Source organism: Vombatus ursinus, unplaced genomic scaffold (genome assembly GCF_900497805.2).
Source record: "Vombatus ursinus unplaced genomic scaffold, bare-nosed wombat genome assembly UNPS02015358.1, whole genome shotgun sequence".
NCBI classification, from domain to species: domain Eukaryota; kingdom Metazoa; phylum Chordata; class Mammalia; order Diprotodontia; family Vombatidae; genus Vombatus; species Vombatus ursinus.
In genome coordinates this window covers 2409-24844 of record NW_020955136.1, presented here as the reverse complement: position 1 = coordinate 24844, position 22436 = coordinate 2409, and the positions used below count along the sequence as shown (strand labels likewise).

General features: G+C 40.8%; 2 long non-coding RNA genes across 3 annotated transcripts in view; both read left to right on the top strand.

Moving 5' to 3' along the window:
- LOC114032000 overlaps positions 1-5544 on the top strand; it is a 68797-nt gene extending 63253 nt beyond the window's left edge. For both annotated transcript variants that reach the window (XR_003567797.1, XR_003567798.1), the window contains exon 5: positions 5393-5544. This is a non-coding gene — a long non-coding RNA (uncharacterized LOC114032000). The remainder of the gene's footprint in view (positions 1-5392) is intronic.
- A 1367-nt stretch (positions 5545-6911) lies between these two features.
- Positions 6912-15650, top strand: LOC114031994. The gene is made up of 3 exons (XR_003567795.1): positions 6912-7071; positions 14490-14708; positions 15611-15650. It is a non-coding gene; the product is annotated as an uncharacterized LOC114031994 (long non-coding RNA).
- Positions 15651-22436: the final 6786 nt, after the last annotated feature.

Here is a 22436-nt window from a genome sequence, read left to right as displayed (position 1 = left end):
TAATTTGTACAATAAGCATTCTTTATCCACTTAGTTTTGCTACTTTGCTTATCCATTCAGTCTTTGTATGGATAGTTAGGCTGATTTCTTTTGAGTGATTGTGGACCTCATTGAGTCCCAGTGGTACTCTGAGACTTTGTGCAACCAACCCAAAGCCATCAGCAAATAGGATTATGTGGAGGATCCCTCGTCATCCATAAGGAATCTGTATTCTATTTGGATTCTATACATGATGTTATTCATGACAGTGGTGACTCTTAATCAGTAAGCACCTGTTAAACACCTACTATGTGCCAGGGTCTGGGGTGATGGAGACAAAAATGAAAAAAAATCTTTAGCCTCAAAGAGTTTACATTCTATCTGTGGAGACCACATGTATAGAAATAAGGCTATACCAAATATATAAATACAAGGAGATAGCTTGTAAAGGGCTTTAGATGCCAAACTAGAGTTGTTTGTATTTGAGCCTAGAGATAACAAGGAATATATGGGCCAGAACATGTTGATAGCTTCCTGAGTGCTCTTTGGGAAGTAGTAATGTCATCTGTGATTTTTTTTCCAACCATTTGGTATCTTCCCTTCTTTCAGATATCTTAAAAATTGGTCCCCCAGTACTTTCAAAATTGTGCTGCCTCCAGCATGGTTGTTTTCTGTGTGTACTTAGCCAGGTCCAGCTTTTCTTTTTGCCTTCATCTTGTTCTCATATAGCAATTTGGTATTGAGGTATGAGAGGTCCATTGGGGGTTCTACCATCATCAATGGTGAGTATAGTTCACTGGAGAAAGACTGGTAAATTTGTTGCATTTTTGGCTGTTTGTTATCTGCCCTTCATTTGCTTCTATATGTGTTCTCAGAGTGATAGTTGGTGTCAGGAATTTGGGATGATCAGTGTCTAAGAGTGAAAAAAAGAAAAGATGTGTGTTCCAAAGGCTATGGGGGATGCAAATACCTATTTGGGAATGGCAGGAAGAAGCTTCAGGAATGGCATTCAGTTCGGAGGTTGAGAACCAGACCTGGAAGCTGTGATTAATGGAGTTTGGAAGGATGGCTGGTTATTGTGGTAATTGGTGTGCTGGTGGTATGTTGCAGTGAGAGTGAGAAAGTAGTGTACTTGGGCCTGCATTTGGTATGGTTATATATGTGATTGTATGCCAGAGACTGGAGGATGCATGCCAGGGCAAGCGCAAACTTCCCTCCTTTCTCCCCCCTTCCCCACCATGATTCACAACACAGACACAGACACAGACATAGACATACACACACACACACACACACACACACACATACATACACATACAGAGTTATTCCAACAGAATGATCTATGATGAAAATACTGTAAGATCAGAGCACATCTCATATTGTTGTTGTTGTTCAGTCGTTGAATTGTGTCTGACACTTCATGCTCCCAGGGACTATATCATGCCATTACTGTCCATGGGGTTTTCTTAGAGAATATGCTGGAGTAGTTTGCCCTTTTCTTCTCCAGTGGATTAAAGCAAACAGAGAAGAAGTGACTTGCCCAGGTATCACACAGCTAGTAAGTGTGTAAAGCAAGATTTGATCTCAGGTCTTTCAGATTCCAGGCCCAATGCTCTATCCACTGAGCCACCTAACTGCCTCCTTGTCTCATATAGCATACCTGAATCAATGGTTGCCAGGTTCCTTTTGTTTTCCTTTCAGGAAGAAATTCTCTGGTGCTACAGGGTGACTTAGAATGTAGGGTGCCATGACAGTGTAATGACAATTCAGTTTCATGCCAAACTTTTCATAGATTCTTCTTCTCTTCACTGTCTTTCACTACTTTTTTTGAGGCATAATTATATATAATCTCCCATCCTTCTCCTCTGTTATGGTTTTGGTTTTTTTTTTTGTTTTTTTTTTTGGTGAGGCAGTTGGTGTTAAGTGACTTGCCCAGAGTCACACAGCTAGTGAGTGTTATGTGTCTGAGGCCGTCCTCTGTTATGTTTTACACGTGTTATTTCCATGATCCCTTTCTTGACAAGAAATCACAGAATGACAACATCTCAGAGTCAGAAAAGACCTCAGAGGCTGTATAATCCACCCTGAACTTCCCTACTTTACAACATCCCTGAGAAGTCATTAGAGAGATGATTGATTCTGCCGTGACTCCCACATAGCAATTAGTTTCTTCTCTGTTATGATATAGTTGAAAGGCAGCAGAATAGATAGAAGGTCGGCCTTGGAACCAGAGAGACTGCATTCCAGCCCTGTTGCTGACACGTACGATGTGGTCATGGGCAAGCCAATTAGCCTCTCCACGCCCTCTTTCTGTGACTATCAGCCATAGACAATTTGCTGATCTGCACTGGGGGAAACAGTTTCCACATGGGTAGTTCTTTCAATCAGTGAAATAACAGGTCTGGAGCCTCCCTTCTCAAAAGACATAGTCAATTTCATTCTTTGTGATATTGTTCAGTGTTCACCATGCCTAGCACCTTCTGATTATCTTCTTGAGGAAAGTCTCCATGGTATACAAGCAAGAAGGCTTGCATAGGCCTAGAGGTAGCTAGGTGGTACAGTGTATAAGGGGCTGTACCTGGAGTCAGGATAACTTGAATTCAAGTCTGGCCTCAGCTATCTGCCTCAATTTCCCCAGCTGTAAAATGGGGATGATAATAGCACTTACCTCTCAGAGTTGTTTGAGGATCAAATGAGATAATATTTATAAAGCACTTTGCAAGTCTTAAAAACACTGCATGAATGCTAGCTATTGCTAAGAAACTTCTGAGTAGTCTATAAGTCTTGGCTTCTTCATTTCTTAATCCTGAATCATATTTTCCAGCTTATTTTTCACTATTCTCCCTTGAGCCTATCTTTGCATTGAAGTTAATGAGTATCAAGTTATATATTTACTTGATGTGTGAGTACCTTGTCAAGTTCTTTGTAGAATTCCTCTGCTTAATTCACCCTTTGCACCAGGTGTCAACATGCAAGCTGCAGCTGTCTTTATGACCATTTCAAGACGAGATGACCAAATGTCTCATAAAATGTTATTTCTTACTGCCTTTGGGTACATGAGAAAACCAACTCCACCTTTATTTGTTTCTCCAAGGAAAAACTAGAAGCTATCCTTATATTTAGCTACAACTTCTCTGTCTTCTGCTTTCACTTAGGGGCGGGGATGGCAATTTTAGCCTGGTTCCTTCCCTCTATTAGTTTGTCATCTCTTTGATTGTCGATCTGATATCTCATATCAGGGGACCAAATATTAAATTAATATTTAAAATGGCCTACAAAGTGTGTGATTCCTGGAAGCCTCCATCTTATTTTCTGGTAATTGGTCATAGTCACCATGAAAGTGGAAAGTGGAACACACGATGGGGGCCATTTTGTCTTTCTTTGTTTCATACTGCCCTGGCTAAAGAATGTGTCACCTATAGCCAATCTCCCAGTTTTAAGTCTCTCAGTCCGTAGCATGGCTAAACTAAGGCATTATATAGATGGCACCCAACCAATAATGAAGAATTCGCTGAAGAAGGGTTTTCTTCCTGAGAAAATACTATTCTACCATACCCAACGTATACACTGTATTTATGTAATTACTTGAAAATCCAGGGGAGGCCTGACTTACAGCACTTACTATAACTAAATGGTAGCAAAGGGCTTACTAATGGTGTTAAAAGCAGATGCCAGTGTACATAGACATTACTTTCATTTCAGTGAAATGGCAACGCTACCTGCAGTGATATCCACTCTACTTCTAATCTCAATCTATTTCTATACAACAGAGGTGTACAAAACTATGAAAAGCCAGCTTTGGTAGCAGGACAAGTGTATGAACCCCCATAGGCCTCTGGAGAACGTCTCCCCACCTTGTTATTACAACTAAGTAGACCAATTTTGCCACCTACTAGCCACTTAGTGCCAAATGCAGTCTGTATACCAGGCTTGTAATAATGGGGATAGAGAAAAAGGAAACAAAAACTTTACATTGTAATAATTTTCTGGCTATATGAGGAGCTGAATATTCATTTCCTTTTCATTTTATATGAGTAAACTGTGAGGACAGAGGCCAACTTGGTTTTTTTTTTGTTTGTTCGTTTGTTTTTTTTGTTTTAGGCAATTGGGGTCAAGTGACTTGCCCAGGGTCACACAGTAAGTGTCAAGTGTTTGGTCTGAGGCCGGATTTGAACTCAGGTCCTCCTGACTTCAGGGCTGGTGACCTATCCACTGCGCCACCTCGCTGCCTCCGACAGAGGCCAACTTGGAGTAATGGAGTTGGGATCAGGCCTGGCCGGGGCTCTCAGTCCTGACACTTGTCACCTGTGTGACCATAAACAAATCACATCCGTTCTTTGGGTTTCTATTTTATTCTCTGTCAAAATATGGGGGCCAGATTATACAGTATTAAGGGTCCCTTCTGGTTCACAAATGAAGATCCAATAGGTCCCGTGCATTTTACTTTGGGGGACCTTGCCAATGATCATCCACTTGGTGATAGAAAAGGGAAGAGAAGTAGTGGTCTCCTGTTAAAATATCCAGATCACCCAAGTAACCTGGGTGGATGGCCTCCTTTTCTTATCTGTTAGAAAATGGTTAACTGTAAATACATTTTCCTTTAAAATCTAACTTTCATTATAATTTTTTTTTTTTTTAGGCAGTTGGGGCTAAGTGACTTGCCCAGGGTCACACAGCTAGTAAGTGTCAAGTGTTTGGTCTGAGGCACGATTTGAACTCAGGTCCTCCTGACCTCAGGGCCGGTGCTCTATCCACTGCGCCACCTAGCAGCCCCTATACTTCTTCAGGAGGATAGAATTGCCCCCCTTTCCCCAAATTCCCACCAAAGTATAAGGTGTTGAATGAGCACAAGACTTGAAGTCAAAAGAACTGGATTCTAGGCCTGGTTTCTCTACTTACTAATTGCATGACATTGGGCAAGTCACTTACAGGATCATAGAGTCATAGATTTAGAGCTCGAAGACACTATAGAGGCTTCCAAGACCAACTCCCTCATTTTACAGAGGAGGAAACTGAGGCACACAGGTTAAGTAACTGGCCAAGGGTCACTTGGCTAGTGGCTAGAAAGTTCCTGATTAGGGATTTGAACCTAGGTCTTCCTGACTTCCAATCCAGCCTACTATCTACTACTCCATGCTTCCTCTAAAGCTTCAGTTTTCCCATCTATAAACTAGTGATAATAATCACTGCCCTATCTGCTTCCTAGGACTGCTAATCCTCAGATAATCAATCAATCAATAAAAATTTATTAAGTACCTATTCTTTATCAGCTACTGTGCTAAATGCCGAGTATGAAATGAGACAATGGATGTGCAGATGCCTTGTAAACTGTAAAATGCTTTATGTGTATACGGAATTGTTAATATTGTGCATAGTCGAAATCTGGTATCACAGACTCTTTTTCTTCCTACAGCAAACTATTTCATCCTAACATAGTTAGCCAACCAGCTTCCCTCCTGTTCCATATGGATTCATTTGATGCAAGAACCTGGTATATAAAGAATACTAGATTTGGAATCAGAGGACCTGGGTTCAAATTCTGGCTTCACCGCTTTACCACCTTTGTGACCTCAGGCAAGTCCTTTAACTTCTCTGGGTCTCTATTTGCTCATCTCTAAAATGAAAGAGTCTGACTAGATAACATCCAAGGTCCCCTCGAACTCTAAACACTTTCTACTTTCTGTTAATGAACTATATGATATTAATTTCCCAAATATATTGACATTGTATTTAATCTTAGCTCCCAGGATGGGGAATAACCCCTTCAGCTTTATCTAATTGCTGATTATGATGTTATTACTTGCTGCTGGATCCACAAAGCCATTTATCATACTCCATGTAGTACTAGGTCCATTGCTTGGCCCCATTCTGCTCCCAATCTCTCCTTTCATCCCTTGAGTTCATACTGCACCTGAGGTTCTCATTCTGGTGGGTTTCCTTCTTACTAACTCCATCTCTTCCGTATTTTTCTCATCCTCTTGCAGGAATGTAAGGTTCCATTGTACCCCTATGCATCACTATACTCAAGATATGTTCAGTTTACTTCATAATCTCTAGTCATTCAGCTTGTCTTCCTGGTGTGACAAGGATGTGACTTAGTTTGGCATGATTTGTGTTTCCTAAAACCCTATTGACTGCTGTTTCTCACTGAGGGGCCCTCTCGGTATTCTGAAATGACTTCCTTAATAATTGGCCTCACAGTTTATGAGATATTGAAATTAAATTTATGACTTTAATTCCCTGGATTCCTTAGAGATTTTGTGAGAGAAAAAAAAAATCACAGTACTGCATCATGACTCCCAAGTAACCTTATCATCATAAACCAGGGGGACAGAGAATAACATTTCCACTTGGAGACATTTTCTCTTCAAACTTGCAAATTATAACTTTAAAGAATCATCTTGAATGCCAATTATTTCTTGAAATGCTTTTTGTCTTTCATAATATTTTACTGACTCACATTTTTCTGGCCTAAGTATCATAATGAATACCTTGCAAGTGTTAATCTGGTACATTATAGTGCTTCCTTTATGTAGTTAAGTGGACATTTGCCCTTTTATATGGAAATTTTAACACATTTGAAAAATAATGACATTTTCTTAAAAGGTTTTTGTTTTTTTTTTTAACATACATGCTACTGAACAGATGTCTGTCCACTAAAGAAATGTTTCTGGTTGCCCCAGCAACCAGCAACTTGTCGTAGTTAACTATTTACAGCTTCCAAAGTGACTCCACATAGGCTTCACCTGGTCTCGCCCAGTACCTCTTGGCACTGGAGCGCCCTCTTCATTCTTGGGAAAGGACTGGCAGAGAGAACCAAGGAATACGTGCAAGTGAACAGTGGGTCATTTTGCAAGCGATGAATTTTGTGTTCCATTGAAAACCACAAAAGGCTTTTAATATAGTTTCTTTCACGGTAATCTCTCCAGGACTCTACCTGACTAGGAAGCCGTGTGCGGTGAGGTGTGTGTAAGGCGCCGGACTTGTCACCAGTACCTGTCGTGGCCATCGTTCTGTGAAGAAGACACTCTAGACCCAGCAGATAATATGCTGATGCTACATTCCCTTCTATTCCAATGCTATATGAAAGTGGTAAGAAAGCTTTTATTTTCTCAAACATTGTCATTTACTTTTCCTAAGTATGGCCTGGACATGATGGATAGAGTTGGGGAGATTACTTGGGGGATTATTTGTTTAAACAGATATGGAAAATTAGAATGCTTTCATCCGATTCGAGTAATGGGTAGCAGTCCCCTTTTTTATTGTTGTGTGTTGCACACATCCTTTACTAGAAAGTTTTTATTGCTAAGTGATACTTGTGAGAGTCTTCAGCAGCTGAGTTATGAAACAAGTGCCCTCTTAGCAAATTGTGTATTTAGAAAAGACTTTGCAGAGACAGCCAGGTCAGAAAGCTTGTGATTGTCCTTTTCACCTGTTGATACACAAACCTGTTTGCTCTTCGTATGTGTGCTGTTGAAAAAGTTATTCAGTGTCTCTAATGCAGCGTCTGTTGGTGAATTTTCTCCTTTGTCAGTGGAAGGAATTGTCAGGTTTTCAAAACAAAAAATAGTGATTCTGATGAAAATGTTCCACGCATTTTATTTGCTGAATCCTTAAGGATATCTTGGGATTTGTATTTGTATTGTGGGATTTGTAAAACTGCTGGTGCATAATTCTAGCTGCCTGATTGTGTCTTTCTAGGTGTTCAGCAGATGCTAACGTTTTGCAAGCCTGCAGTGATATATCACTTCATTGTATAATATAAATGTGAGATCCTTAAGGATGATCTCTCTGTAATTTCTGGTGGCAGAAATCCTTCTATATCTATATCTATAAACAAATCTGAATCACGCAGCTGTTTATTTTGGGCTTCTTGGTGATATGTTGTTGTTTAAATTCCTGTGATTATTGCCAATGGAGCATTTTTTTTGATTTCACGCTTGTATCTTAGCTGTTTCTTAGGCATCATCTCGAGATAAACCACTTTCAGTGCCATTCAACAAATCTAGTGGCATATATAAACACATACATACACATATATATGTATGTGTGTGTATATGTATAACGTATTTGCTTTTGCTTTGCAAAATGAGGAATGTGAGTTCCAGAAGTTTTTCTGTAAATTTCAAACCTGTTTATTTTGTGCTTTGAGAATAGTTATCGATCCTCTTCCACTTTTTTGATGAGGTAGTACTAATCTTTCTATAAGGGAGAACAGAAATAGCATTTGTTATGCACTTACCTTGTGCTAGGCACCATGCTAAGGACTTTTGCAAATATTATCTCATTTAGTCCTCACAACAATCCTGTGAGATAGATGCTGTTATCCTTATTTTACAGTTGAGGAAACAGAGGCAGACAGAGATTAAGTGACTTGCTCAGAGTTGCACAACTAATGAGCATCTGAAGCTGGATTTAAACGTAGGTCTTCCTGACTCCAGGCCCAGTGTTCTATCTTAGCTGCCTTGGGGTAACGAGAACATTAACCTTGTATGTTTTTTTTTTGTTTGTTTGTTTGTTTGGATACCTTCTGGATCTGATGCTGTCCATTTTACATATGCATAAACGTTAATTGTTCTAAATGTGTTCTTTGCTTTAAATTTTGGCTTCAGAATCATATGGTCATACATTTAGAGTTAGAAGGGACATTAGAGATCGTTGAGTCCAATACACCCATTTTATAGATTGAGGAAACTGAGGTCCAGGGAAGTTACATGTCTTGCTCAGGGTCACACTGCTAATAAGTGTCTGAAGTGAGATTCAGACCCAGATCTTCCTGACACTATGTTGAGTGGTCTCTCCCCTATGTCATGTTGCCAGTCAGTTTCTTAATATACCTGGCCTCAGCTTTCTCCTTGGTAGTCTCACGTTTGATGTGTCTTGCCTGGAGAAGACCAAAGGATTTCTAAGTATTTCTTTCATCCATTGGTTCAATTTGACCTCTGAGTTCGAGCTCAGAGACTTCAATCTGTTCTTCTTGATACACATTAAGAATTTTTACAAATTACAAATTTAGTCCAAATGACATTTTGATATCAGAAAAAGTTTCTAAGAGATAGAGTAGCTATTTTTTTTAACTTTAAATTTTTTGTTATTCTGAACTTGAAAAAACCAACAAACGGAACATTTCCATATACAAAGAATGGAAAAAAATACTGTGTTTGAAAACAGGAACCTCCTTATGTACAGCTATTTTATTTAAGTATATACTAAATTCAGCACTTTGGTTCCAGATGCTGTTCCATGTGTCTGTTCCTCCCCTAAACCTCTTCTGTGCGTTTAAAAAATGCTCCATTGATGCTCTTTGTCTCCCTGTCTCTGTCTGTCTTTCTCTGTCTCTATCTCTCTCTGTCTGTCTGTGTCTCTGTCTCTATCTCTCCCTCTCCCTGCCTGTCTCTCTGTCTCTCTATATCTCTCTCCCTTTCCTTCTTCCTTTCTTTCTAGCTCTAGTCTTCCCTCCTTCAACTCCCAAAGGAAACCCTCTCTTGTAACAAGTTAGCGTTGTCACACAAAACAGATCAATATATTGGCCATGTTCATGAATGCCTATCTCATTCACTACCTTTTTTCTGTCAAGAGGTGGGAAGAATGTTTTTCCTTGGTCTATTTCATGTGTTTTTCAGTGGAACCATATAACTTGACATCCATGTACACCAAGTGATTAATATGATCTTTTGGTATGATTTCCTCTATGATTTGAAAGCCATACTCTGTTTTCAGGAGTAATAATAATCACTTAAAGGCAAGGTAGAACCAGAGTTCTTAAACCGTTTCCCTGGAAGATGCCACGTTTTATATCATTTGTTCTTGACATTATTGCATTTGTGGCATGTTTTAAATGGTGAACATTTTTCCCTGTGGGCATGTGGATGGCACAGTGGATAGAGCACTGGGCCTGGAGTCAGGACGACTCATCTTACTGAGTTCAAATCCAGTCTTAGACACTTACTAGCTGTGTGACCCTAGAAGAAGTCACTTCACCCTATTTGCCTCAGTTTCCTCATCTGTAAAATGAGCTGGAGAAGAACATGGCAAACCACTTCATTATCTTTGCCAAGAAGACCCCAATTAGTCTCACAACATGTCAGACATGACTGAAAAATGACTGAACAAGAACAAAAGACTTTCAGTCACTGCCCTTGATGTAACTTTTCTTTCATTCATTATGTTAATGGTACAAAAACTTTCTGTTTGGTGTTTTATCCAACTTGTATTTTCATTATGTTGAGTTTCTTTTGATCATATAGATAACCAGTAGTTTTCCACATCCTCTTTGGTGGTTTAGAGTTGGCATTGCACTTGAGGAGATTATTATCATTAGCATCTCATTCACATCCTTTTCGATAGGGTTCAGATGAAAACAGTCCTGGGACAAGTTACTATCTTGTTATCATTCTTTTCTGTCTAATGTTCTATAGATTAATTCATAGGTGGATAAAATTAACTCTTTGTATAGTTGAATAAAAGGATTAGGGCACAAGCTCACTTTCCATAGGATTATTCAAAGCATTCTCCGTACCAGTAACAGACAGAGTAATGTGAATGCCATATACCTCGTCCTGTCACCATGGGATTTTTGACCTACTCCAGGTCTCTTTATTTTGAAAGCTTTTGGTCTCATGAAGCTTGGGTATATGAATATTTATTTAGTTAATACAGTGATATCTATTTAAAACTTTCTTCAGTGTTTATGGCTCAGTGTTCTGGGCAGGTGATTGGAGGAAACAGTTTGAACTGTGGTACAGTACATGTTCTTGTTGAATTCTCCAGGGTGTTTTGAGGTGTGTATTTGTAGAAAGGTGATGTATCATCTATCAGGCCATGAAAGAGATAGGAATGTGATGGAATATTACAGTGTCATAAAAAAATAGGAAGTCCTCTATGAATTGATACAGAGTGAAGTGAGCAGAAGTAGGAGAACAATTTATACAGTGACCACATTATAAAGAAAAACCACTTGGAATGACTTTAGAACTCTGCTCGATACAATGACAAAGCCCAGTTCCAGAGGAGCACAGAGGAAGAGAAGTGATAGACTCAAAATGTCAAGTGAGACATATTTTGACATGATCAGTAATAGAATTTGCTTGACTTGATTTTGCACATTTGTTATGAGGATTTTTTTTCTATTTTTTTTTGTTCAATTAGAGGGGAGTGAGAAGAGGAAAATGCTTATTAACTTGAAAAAAAATAAAATTGAGTTTTGAGAAAAGAAAGTGTGTGTAATCATGAGGTAAATAGAAAAAAAGTCCCTCCAACTTTGGACTACCTGTCTGTGAACCTCTTTAGTTCAGAGGAAGATTTTTCTCTTACCTAGACATCATTGTTAGAGCATACTCTTATACTAGCACGTGCCTCTGGAATCAAAGTGGCAGACAGAAGTGATCTGTATCACCAGAAAGGTTTGGGGGTTTTTAGCATCAAATCTACCATTGACCTGATCTTATTTCCACTTTCTATACAAGTGCAATCCGTGTGGTGGGTAGGCTTCACACTGTCTAGTGTTGCTGTGCAGTCAGCTTTCACCAATGGGACCAGAATGAGCACCCACACTGACAGCTTGGATGAAACAAAGGTGGTTCTTTGCCTTATTGATATGTGGTTTTTTTTCACTGATGTGATGGTTGGCTTAATATGAAATGGGACCCCAAAAGATGACCACATCCCTTATCAGCCTCTTTGTAAGCTCACAACTTTTTTCTGAAAACTGCTGATAAGTTAGAATATTTTGGTCATTAATGTCCTGGTGATGGAGAAAGGTTTTACCTTTCAAAAAATCAATACTTTTACCATACTGAGAAATTTCCTTATCCAGCTTATTAAAATGTAAATGGGGCACCAAGAGGCTATTTTTCCCCTTTAGAAAGAATAAGAAAGAGAAATGAGAAAGGAATGATAATAAGAGAAAGGAGAAGAAATAGAATAGGGGTCATTCTCTCTCTTATATTTACTATTTTCTGGTTCTGAAGCTATGTACGGACAGGTGTCTCCAGTCACGGCAGAGCAATTGCTGATTTTTCTGGGAATAAGCACACTTGGCACCCAAAAATACCATGTTCGCTTTGATTCCTCTGCCATTTCTGTGTTAAGAGAGAGTTTACTTTCACAAAGATTATAGTTCATTTTTCAGTATCATGATTTAGACTCAGAGTTGGGGAGAATGGGTCATATTACCTTTTTTTTTTTCGGATAGCTGTGCAGAAATAGAATGCATTAGTGTATCACTAATGGACAAAAGCCCTTCTATTGAGTGTCATGGACATAACATGAAAATGCTTTGATAGAAAGTGCAAATGTTTTTATTTTAAAAGATGCATGGGGGGGCAGCTAGGTGGCTCAGTGAATAGACCTCTGGCCTTGGAGTCAGGAGGGCCTGAGTTCAAATCCAGCCTCAGACACTTAACACTTACTAGCTATGTGACCCTGGGCAAGTCACTTAATCCCGATTGCCTCACCATAAAAGCAAAAAAAAAAAACCAAAAATGAAAAAAAAAATAAAAGACGTATGCCAGGGTCTTTTGACAACTGAAATGGACCAGAAATTCTGTGTATCAGTTCTGGACATGAGTTGCAATTGTTAAAGGTGACCCAGAAACTAATTTATCTCTGCATAAGATGAATTAACAAAACGCCAAGGAAGATGGATTGAAAATGCCATCAACATTTGGTATTTTCAGGAAATCCTCGGTTTGAATGTGGGTGTATTTGACAGGTATGAGAGAGGATAATCTATGGAAAGGCTTATTTTATATGAAATCACCTGATGCTTATTTTGCTTACAATATAATGTAATATATTTATATATACAATATATAATATAATACAATTGTATACAGTTTCTACATTTCTTCCCTTCTTCTGCTAATAGATCGTAATAAGAACAACAATAATAACATTTAGGAAAGCTTAAATACAGCCTTACATGACTTCCAGCTGTTTTCTGGTCATGTGCAGTACCAAAGGCAGGACTAGGCTAAGGGTTCAGTTAAAAGGTGTTGATGGCCATGGATGCAATCTTGCTGAATGATGTTCTCTTGCTCCCCACATCCCTTCCCTCCACCGTCTCCCACTGCCTGGGGCTTTCTGAATTTGTGGTTGTTGGTAAAAGCTAGGAGCTGGGTTAATCCATGGAGGGAGAAGCTGTGGGATAGAACAGGTGTCTCAAGGCAGTGTCTGATGATAAAAGTCATTTCCCACCTCCCCCCATACGCACCTTATTCCTTTATTGCTTAACTCTGAACTGAGGTTAATGGGTAAAGCTCCAAGGACTCTGAACACACTGCTAATGCCTGTTGAAAACGGAGAAAGACACCATTAACAAGAAAATCATCAGTGTTCTAGATCACAGATGTCAAACACCTGGCCCATTGTGGGCCCCACCCCCCAGTCAGCCCAAACCCAATTAAGATGTAATGAGGAAATATTTAACAAAATAAATAAAAAATACAATAGCACATAGATAATGTTAATATGTGGTTTTATTAAGTCTATATGCAACCCACAGAGAACCAATTTACTTTGACATCACTATCTTTGATCATTTATAAGCTCAGAAAAAGACTACTTAGAATTTGTGTGTGGTTCAAACTCTATTTAGCAAATGTTAATGACTTCAGGCATCCCTGGTGTTCCTGATATCCAGTAAAGTTCTTCTCCAGTGATTTTTCATGGAAGTGACCTTAGTTTTAGGAAGATCTGTGTTCAAATCCCACCCACCAGCAGTGTGGCCATAGGTAGGCAAGTTATTCAACTTATGTGAGCCTCAGTTTCCTTATCTGTAAGAATAGGTGTAATAATGCCCGTAGTACCTATCTCACAGAGGTGGTGTGAGTTTCAAATGAGATTATGCACATAAAACTCATTATAAACTTTAAAGCATTATGTAAAAATGTCAGCTATTATTATTATGAGACTAGCTAAGTGTGAAGAAGCTTATTAATAGGAGGTTGACCACCGGGTAATGATTTTTTTTTCAGCACTGGCAATTCATGAGACTATTTACTATGGTGTGGTAGGGTTAAAATCTGTGTTGGCAGAAGAATTGCTCACACTGGTAAAACTGTGAATCTTTTGCAGTGTTGCAGAAATGTTCTTAAGGAACAGCAGCAAGTCTCCACACATATTGGGAGAAGATATAAATTAATTTTTGTTCTGCCCCTCTTTAGTGTATTGTTGGACTGAGGCTGGGTTTACAGGCTATGGATGTTATATGTAAAAGGGTGTTCAAATCATCCCACTCCATTTATCCCACCCCTGATCAATTTATTAGGAGACTTCCCTAGATGCAACATGAAGTCTGTTCAGATTGACTTAGGGATTTGGTTACACCCTCTGGGGTCTGTATAAAATTATCTTGTTAGTTGTAACCAATTTTTAACTGAGTAGAGAGCCAGGAGGGTGTTCCAGCTCAGCCCCTGAGAAGGAATCAGGTGGGGGTAAGGATGGGGCTCATGGAGGAGCAGAGCTTTGGGTCTCAGCCTCAGTCTCCTCTTCTTATCTCCCTTGATCAGAGAAGGACCGTGTGAGCTTTAGAGCTTGGAGGATTTTGGACTTTCTGTCTCCTCATTGACATCCTAGCAGTACCCCTGGAAAAGTTAATAGCAATGTCTGCATCAGGAGCCAAGGACAGAATGGATGCAGAATCAAGGCTGTACAAGGGGCCCAGAAGAAGCTCCCCGATGCCTAAGAGGAACAGCTTGAGGATTCCAGCAAAAGCACTTCCAGGAATTGTGAGTTACCTATTTGCCACAGGTATTCCCTAAGCTTGAGTCCTCTTTCCCCTGGACTTTATATATACTTGTGAGAGAGTATGTCACAGACTTCTAAAGAAATTTTTTGTACTAACTACTCCTACTATACCACCTAGAAGTACCTAGTTCTTAAAGCTAATTAAGTCTGGTTTACTAATTGATATTACCTGATAATCATAGGGGGAAGCCAACTGGTGGGGGCTCATGAGTTATATAGCATTAAAAGACACACCTCACCCCCTCAGGCCTAACTCTGTGGACCTGAGTAGGAGTTGGGATAGTAGCTTTGGAGGCAATACTACATATGCATGACCGTTGTTTGTATGTATGTATATATGTATTTCCTGAAAGACTCAGAGAATGCAGTTTTTGTCTCTTTCTAGTGACTCCTCTTATTCTTCTCAAACCTTTAAAACTGAGTGTGTTCCAAGATTTAGTCCTCAGCTCTCTTCTTTCTTTATATTCTCACCCTTGGCAATTTCATTCATTCCCAGGCCCCTCTGTACAGCTGAGTTCCAAATCTATTTCTCCAGGCTTGACTTCTCTCCCTGGCTTCTGACCTACATTTCCAAATGTCTACAGATCGTCTTTACCAAGATGTCCTGCTGGAACTTGGAGCTTAATATTTCCCAAACTGAATTTATTCTCTTTCCCTCAAAATATGATCCTTCAGACTTCATAGTGATTCTCAGGAGCACCACCATTCACTTAGTCTCCAGTATTGAACTTTGGTTTTATCTTTCCCTTTGAGTCTGAACCTTTACCTGACATATTCAATTAGTTACCAAATCCTCTTGATGCTACCTCTGTAATTTCTGTGTATAGGATTCAGAGTTGAAGAGACCTTAGAGATCATTGACTCTGATGACCTTATTTTACAGGGGAGGAAGCTGAGACCCAAAGCAGGAAAGTGACTTGCCCAAGGTTGAGTAGCTAGTAAGTAGTAGAGCATGTACTTGAACTCAGGGTCTCTGAATCCAAATTGCATGCTCATTTCTGCTCTTCTCTCTCTTATTGCCACCACCCTGGCACAGGTCCTCATTACTTGCTGCCAGGACTATTATAGCAGCTTCTCAGCTTCTCCCTTCATGCTCTCTCCCTCTTCCAATCCAGTCTTCACAGACCTGTCAGATTATTCTTCCTTACAGATGGATTGCTTCCCTATTGCCTCCTGACTACAGTTTATACTCCCCAACCTGGTATGCAAGTGCCACCTTCCCCCCTCATCTGGCACCACACTAGCTTTTAAGCATCATAGCATATAACTTTACTCTGCATATTATACACCCTGGGCAAATTAAGCCATGCTTTCACACGTCTCTGTTTGTTTATACTGTGCCCTATGCCTGAAATGTCTCGCCCCTTCACTGTCTCCTCTCCACTTAAGCTGTTGAAATCTACCCATCCTTTTAAGCCCATCTCAAATGATGCCCCCTCCATGAAGCATTCCCTTACCCACCAGTCAGTAAAGATCTTTCCCCACTCGGACCTCAGGTAGCACTTTGTTTGAAACTGTCTTATATCACCATATATTATTTTGTGTGATTGTTATTTCCTACTTGTTTTGTCCCCTTGATTGATTTACAAGCTCTCTGGGGGGAGCAAGGATTGGAATTTTTATATGAACTAAGTAGCACAGTGCTCTTTAATCCCGTAGATATAGAATAAATGTTTGTTGAGTTAAATTCCTGACCGCCACCTCCACTCCACTCTTTAGTCTGGTCCAAAAAGTAGGCTAAGCACTGCCAACTGTGACCCGGGCCCATAGGCTCAGGCAGCAGGATCCTTGCTAAGTCCTCCAGAACATAGAATGTGCTGCTAGTTCCCAAATGTAACCAAACAACAGGAAGCAAATGCGACTTGGGACTGAATAAGTATGATGGTTGCTGGTGAGTTTTCTAGGTGTCATGTGGGAGGTTCTGACTTCATTTCTAATCTGAGTTTTTCATTTTCCAGATGTGTAAGCGCTATCATGTGACTACTGAAAGGGCTGTTCTCCTTTATAAGGGGCAGTGGAATAAGTTTAAATTCTGGGCCCCTAAGGCAAAATGTTGAAAATGGCCTATGGTAACTGCCCCCAATTCTATATGTATTTTCAGTGGGCTTGGATCCAGTGGAGACAAAAAGGAGTTTGAATGGAATATAATTGTATTTTCATCGTAAATCCACATTTGAGGCAATGTAGGGTAATGTGAGGAAGTAGAAAGAACGCTGTCAGAGGACTGGGATTTAAATCCTCCCGTTGACACTTGCTATCAGTGTGGCCCTGGATAAGTCTCTTGGTCTCCATAGGTCTTAGTTTCCTTTTCTAGAAAATGAGAGAGTTGGAATGAATGGCCCTCCAGATCCCCTTCCATCTCTGCAACTATGATGTCATCTGTCTTTGAAATCTGGATCTGGAGGCCCAAAGGCTGGCCTTGAATTCCCACTCGGCCAGTGGGACACTCTGTGTCCTTGGCCCAATCACTATAGCTTGCTAGGCTCAAGTTGCCTCCTCCAGAAGTGAAGGGGTGTGCTTGTGCAGTAGAAAGAGCTTTGGCTTTGGAGTGAGAGGATCTCAGGGGAAAGAGGAGGGAACCAAAAGGAAAGGGCATTACATTTTTAACTTTAAACACATTCCATATTTAATCCGTATTTTCAGCTTGCACTGTGTAAAATCTGCCACTGCTGGAATGATGGGGTAAAATTAACTCTGCCACCTAAGAATTTGTGTAAATTGAGGTAAATCACCTCACTTCTCTGGGTCTTAGTGTCTTCATCTGTAAAATGAGGGGCTTAGACTAGATGTCCTCCGGGGTCTCTTTCAGTGAAATCTACTATCCGATGACAGCTCTTAAATACTATATGTCGTATGATAAAGAAAATCAACCTTGAGATATGGGGTGGGAGTGTTGGATGCTTGGGAGTGACCATTCGATGTTGCTTAGCAGCAGCACAGGACACAGATGTAGAGGTGGTCAGAGAGTAGCTGGTAACTAGAGAAGGGAGATGCGCCCCTTAACAGGTTGGCTCTGAATTGCCTAAATAGCAGGGTCTGTCAAGTACATGCTATAAGTCATTTAGAATCAGAATACGGGGAGAATCCTAATATAAGGAAGCAGACAAAGGTGGGTTCCTTACCAAGTAGGTGAGGAAGACAGAAATGGGAAGGAATTGTACTGGATCAAATATGGTTTAAAAGACAGCTGAGTCTGACCCACCTGTAACCTCTGGTGAGACTGTTTGGGAATTTGGAGGGTGAAGCTAATCAGTTGTCCACACTGCCTGGCACCTCCCGTATGGTGAGCCCCCCATAAGTGAAGGGCCACCAGGTTGCCCAAGGAGGAGTGGACAAGTTCAGGAAAAGGCTTAGGTCAAAGCCAATCAAAAGTAGGATTGAGTTTTTGAGAAGTCTCTGTGCTGCCTGCCCAGGTGGGTCAGGGAGACCCATTCTCAGAACAAACCAGTACAAATTGGCTGTATGTAATCAGTCCATGAAGACATTTCATTTCACCCATCAGGGCTTAGCGCAGTGTCTAGTACATTCAGAAGGCACTTAATAAATGCATGCTGACTGTCATTAATGGATGTATGGATTTGTTGAAATAGTGATTTCTAAAACTGAAGGACAATTCTTGAACCAGCTTCCTCAGTGACAACGATTGTTTCCCTCTAGGGCCTAGTAAAGCCACATGTTGGCGAGAGAAAGACTAAGAACACTCCATGAGGCTAGATAACGGGAACAGAAAAGGTTCCCAGGCAAGGGAGGGCGGGTTCTGCCTCCCTGCCCAGGCAGTGACTTAATGATATTCTAGGAAGGGAAGAAGGAATGAATGGCTTTCAAAATAGCAGGGAGCTCTGGAGACCCCAAGATTTGGACACGATTTCCAAAGGGTACTTTTTCCAACTCAAGGGGATCATTGTTTTTCCCATTTTCAGTGAGCTATTGTTCACTTTCCGTGAAGTGACAGCACTACACATTTCGATATATTACAAAGCACTAGACCATGTCTCCTGAACCACGTCTGGCTTGTAGTGACTTGAGGATAATTGCACATTCATCATTTTACCACCAAAATATTAAAGGAAAGCTTACTATTTCCACTTCACCTGAATTAATCATTTACTTGGGTTTTACATTACCTAACAGTGTTTGAGTACCTGTGTGACTGAGTGTCAGCAGCACCATAATTCCTAAAGATTAAAACTCCCACAAATTCCTTTTAAAAAACTGCACCTTTTCTCGTTACATATTTAATAACTGATTTTAACTTTAAGCTCATTCTACATAATACACATTATCAGGCTACACTGTTTACAGAGGGAATTAGGTTTCTAAATCTGCCTGAATTTGGAAGACAGGGGCAAAAAGAGGTGATTTTCAAAGTAGCTTTTTAACATGTAGCTTCTGAGAATCCTAGCTTTGAGGGGATCACATAACCTTGCCAAAGAGCCCCACAATATTAACATTTCTGCTCCAAGAACTTTCTTTTCATCTGTTTCTGAAATAGAAGACTTTCTTCCATATGTATTAATTTGGATATTTTCTTAAATCCTTAAGGAAAAACAAAACAAAATAAAAATAAAAGGAACCCCTAAGCACGAATGGGCACATCAGCTTCACTTAAACACCAAAAGGCCAAGAAGATAAAACTCTTCCACCCCAGCAAGATACACACACACACACACACACACACACACACACACAGAGCTTTGTTAAGTGACCTTTAAGAGGCACTCGTGGGTATTCAGGTCAAATGTAGACACTTAAAAAAAGCTGATAAACACTCCTCACCTCTACCCGCCACAGACTGAAAGACATACAGACACACAGGTAAAGACACATGTTGTTGTAGTTCACTTGCCTCCTACTCTTCGTGAATCAATTTGGGGTTTTCTTGGCAAAGACACTGGTGTCATTTGCTATGTCCTTCTCCAGTTCATTTCATTAGATGAGGAAACAGACAAACAGGGTTAAGTGACTTGCCTGGGGTCACACAGCTAGTAAGTGTCTGGGACATGATTTGAACTCAGGGGCTCTAACTGCCCTATGAACACACACACACACACACACACACACACACACACACACACACACCCCAAACACACACCTATAAACACAGGTCTCTGGGCTCTGACAGGTGACCTCTTCCTCTGATTAGCACCCATGGGTCATTATTCCCATTTCTTTACTTTAGAAGAAAAAATACACAATAGCTTAAAATTTTTTTAATTAAAAAAGGGGAGAAATATAGCTGATAATATCTGTCAACAACCTGATATAAACAAACTATTAAAAAACTTTTTGATGTAGCAGGTTTATTAATTAGCACCCTCACCCCCAATTCTTCAGAACTTTTAAAATCTGCATAAGCAATGGCCTTATGAAACCTGCCCTTCTGAACTGGGGTTTTTAGGTGAAGTACTATAATACTCTACCACTGGGTACAAGTTAGGGAGGAGTCTCTAAATTTTGATGACGTGTTTAGTACTCCTATTTTGGTACCTTCTTAACCTGGGGTGGTTTTGCCAGTAATTAATTTCCCTTTGTGGCCTTCCTCAATTTTGGTAGGAAATTCAGGGTTTGGATTTAAGGGCAGCTTTAGAGGTTGTGTAAATACCCCTCATTTGAATTTTCATTGTCAAATGAGGGGTTCAGACTAGTTCTCAAAAGTTCCCTTTGTGAATCCAGCCAGCTAGCTCACATCCCCTTGGAAATTCCGTTTCCCATGGCAACTGGGGGGGGAGAGTTGGACCACAGTGAGTAGGGGGGATGGGATTGGATCGGATTATATTAAAAAGGTTTGGGAGGCAGTGGGAGCTGGACAAGATGACTGAAAAGTCTTGGGGGGGGCTTGTACCAAGGCGACCTCTAGGTAGGGGCTTCTGTGTGAGTTTGGGCAACTTGGGGCTGCCTCAGGTTCTTCTCTCCCCCCCTACCCCATGAGGAGGGTTTGAACTAGTTGATTCTCTAAGATGGGGGTTGGACCAGATTATCTTCATAAAACTTGTGGGAGGGGTTGTTGGAGCAGATGATTTAAAAGTTTTGTGGGGGGTGTACCCAGATGACCTCTAGGTAAGGACTTCTGTGTGATCCCCGATTTCTGGATTTCCTTAGTTTATCTTTCACTCCTCAAATGAAGGCTTGAACTAGTTGATTTTGTAAGAGCCCCTGTTTTATTTGGCTAATTTTGGGTGTGGACTATATTGTTTTCAAAACGTTTGGTGGGGAGAGTTGAACCAGATTTTTTTCAAAGGGATTCTGGGGGAGGAAGTGGTTACCAATATGACCTCTACGTAGTGGATTTTGTTTTGGTGAGTTTGGCAAGGATCTCCTTTCTGGACCTTCTCAAGCTGTTTCACATACTGCACCACAGTGAGGAGTCATTGAACTGGTTGATTCTCTAAGAACATCCTTTTTTTTTGTGCTGCGGGGGTGGGGGTGGGGAATTGCTCCAGATTATCTTCAAAAGCTTTAGGGCTGGGGGAGTTGGACCAGGTGATTTAAAAGTCTTCTGGGGTGGGTGGTGCCAAAATGATCTCAAGGACGGGGCCTCTGGGTGAGACTGGCCAAGTCTCTCCCTTTCTGAGCTTCCTCAGGTTCCCTCTTCCAATTAAGGAAAGTTTTAACTAGTTGATTTTCTGAGAACTCTTACTTGTTAGTGTTTCTCGGGGTGACAACCCCAGATTATTTTCAGAAGTCTTGGGGGGGATTGGACCAAATGATTTAAAAGTACCAAAATGACTTCTAAGTAGGGGCTTCAGTGTTTATTTGAGCAAGTCTCTCTCCCGCTTTCTGGGACTCCTAAAGTGCCCCCCTAAGAGGATTTGACCTAGTTGATTCTCTGAGAGCCACTATATTGGGTTCTGGGGTGGCGGTGGGGGATACACCAAATTATCTTTAAAAAACTTCAGTGGGGGGGTGACACCAGATGATTTCAAAGGGCTCTGGTAGGGGGAAGGTTGTGCCAAGATGATCGCTAGGTAGGACCTTCACTGTGAGTTTAGGAAGAGTGTGTGTGTGTGTGTGTGTGTGTGTGTGTGTTTGCAAAAGCTGATTCTTTAAGAATGCACATTAGTTTGTTTGTTCTGGAGGGGGGAGGTTTAGACCACATGACCTCCAAAATTCTGGGGGGGTTTGGAGCAGATAATCTCCAAAAGTCTGGTGGGGGGTTGGACCAGATAATCTCCAAATGTCTGAGGGTATGGACCAGATGATCTTCAAAAGTATGGGGGGGTTGGACCAGATGAACCCCAAAAATCTCAGAGGGGACCACATGATCTCGATAAGTCTTGGGGTGGGAGTTGGACCACATGATCTCCAAAACTTTGGCAGGGTTGAAGCCGATGGCCCCCAGAAGTCTGTGGGGGGTGGGGACCTTAGACAAAATGATCTCCAAAACTCTGTGGGGGGTTGGTCCAGATGATCTCGAAATGTCTGTGGGGTAATTGGACCAGATGATCTCCAAAAGTTTGTGGGGAATTGGACCAAGTGATCTCCAAAAATCTAGGGGGGGACCACATGATCTCGATAAGTCTTGGGGTGGGAGTTGGACCACATGATCTCCAAAACTTTGGCAGGGTTGAAGCCGATGGTCCCCAGAAGTCTGTGGCGGGGGGGATGTTGGACAAAGTGATCTCCCAAACTCTGTGGAGGGTTGGAAAAGATGATCTCCAAATGTGTGGAGGGTAATTGGACTAGATGATCTCCAAAAGTCTCGGGGGGAG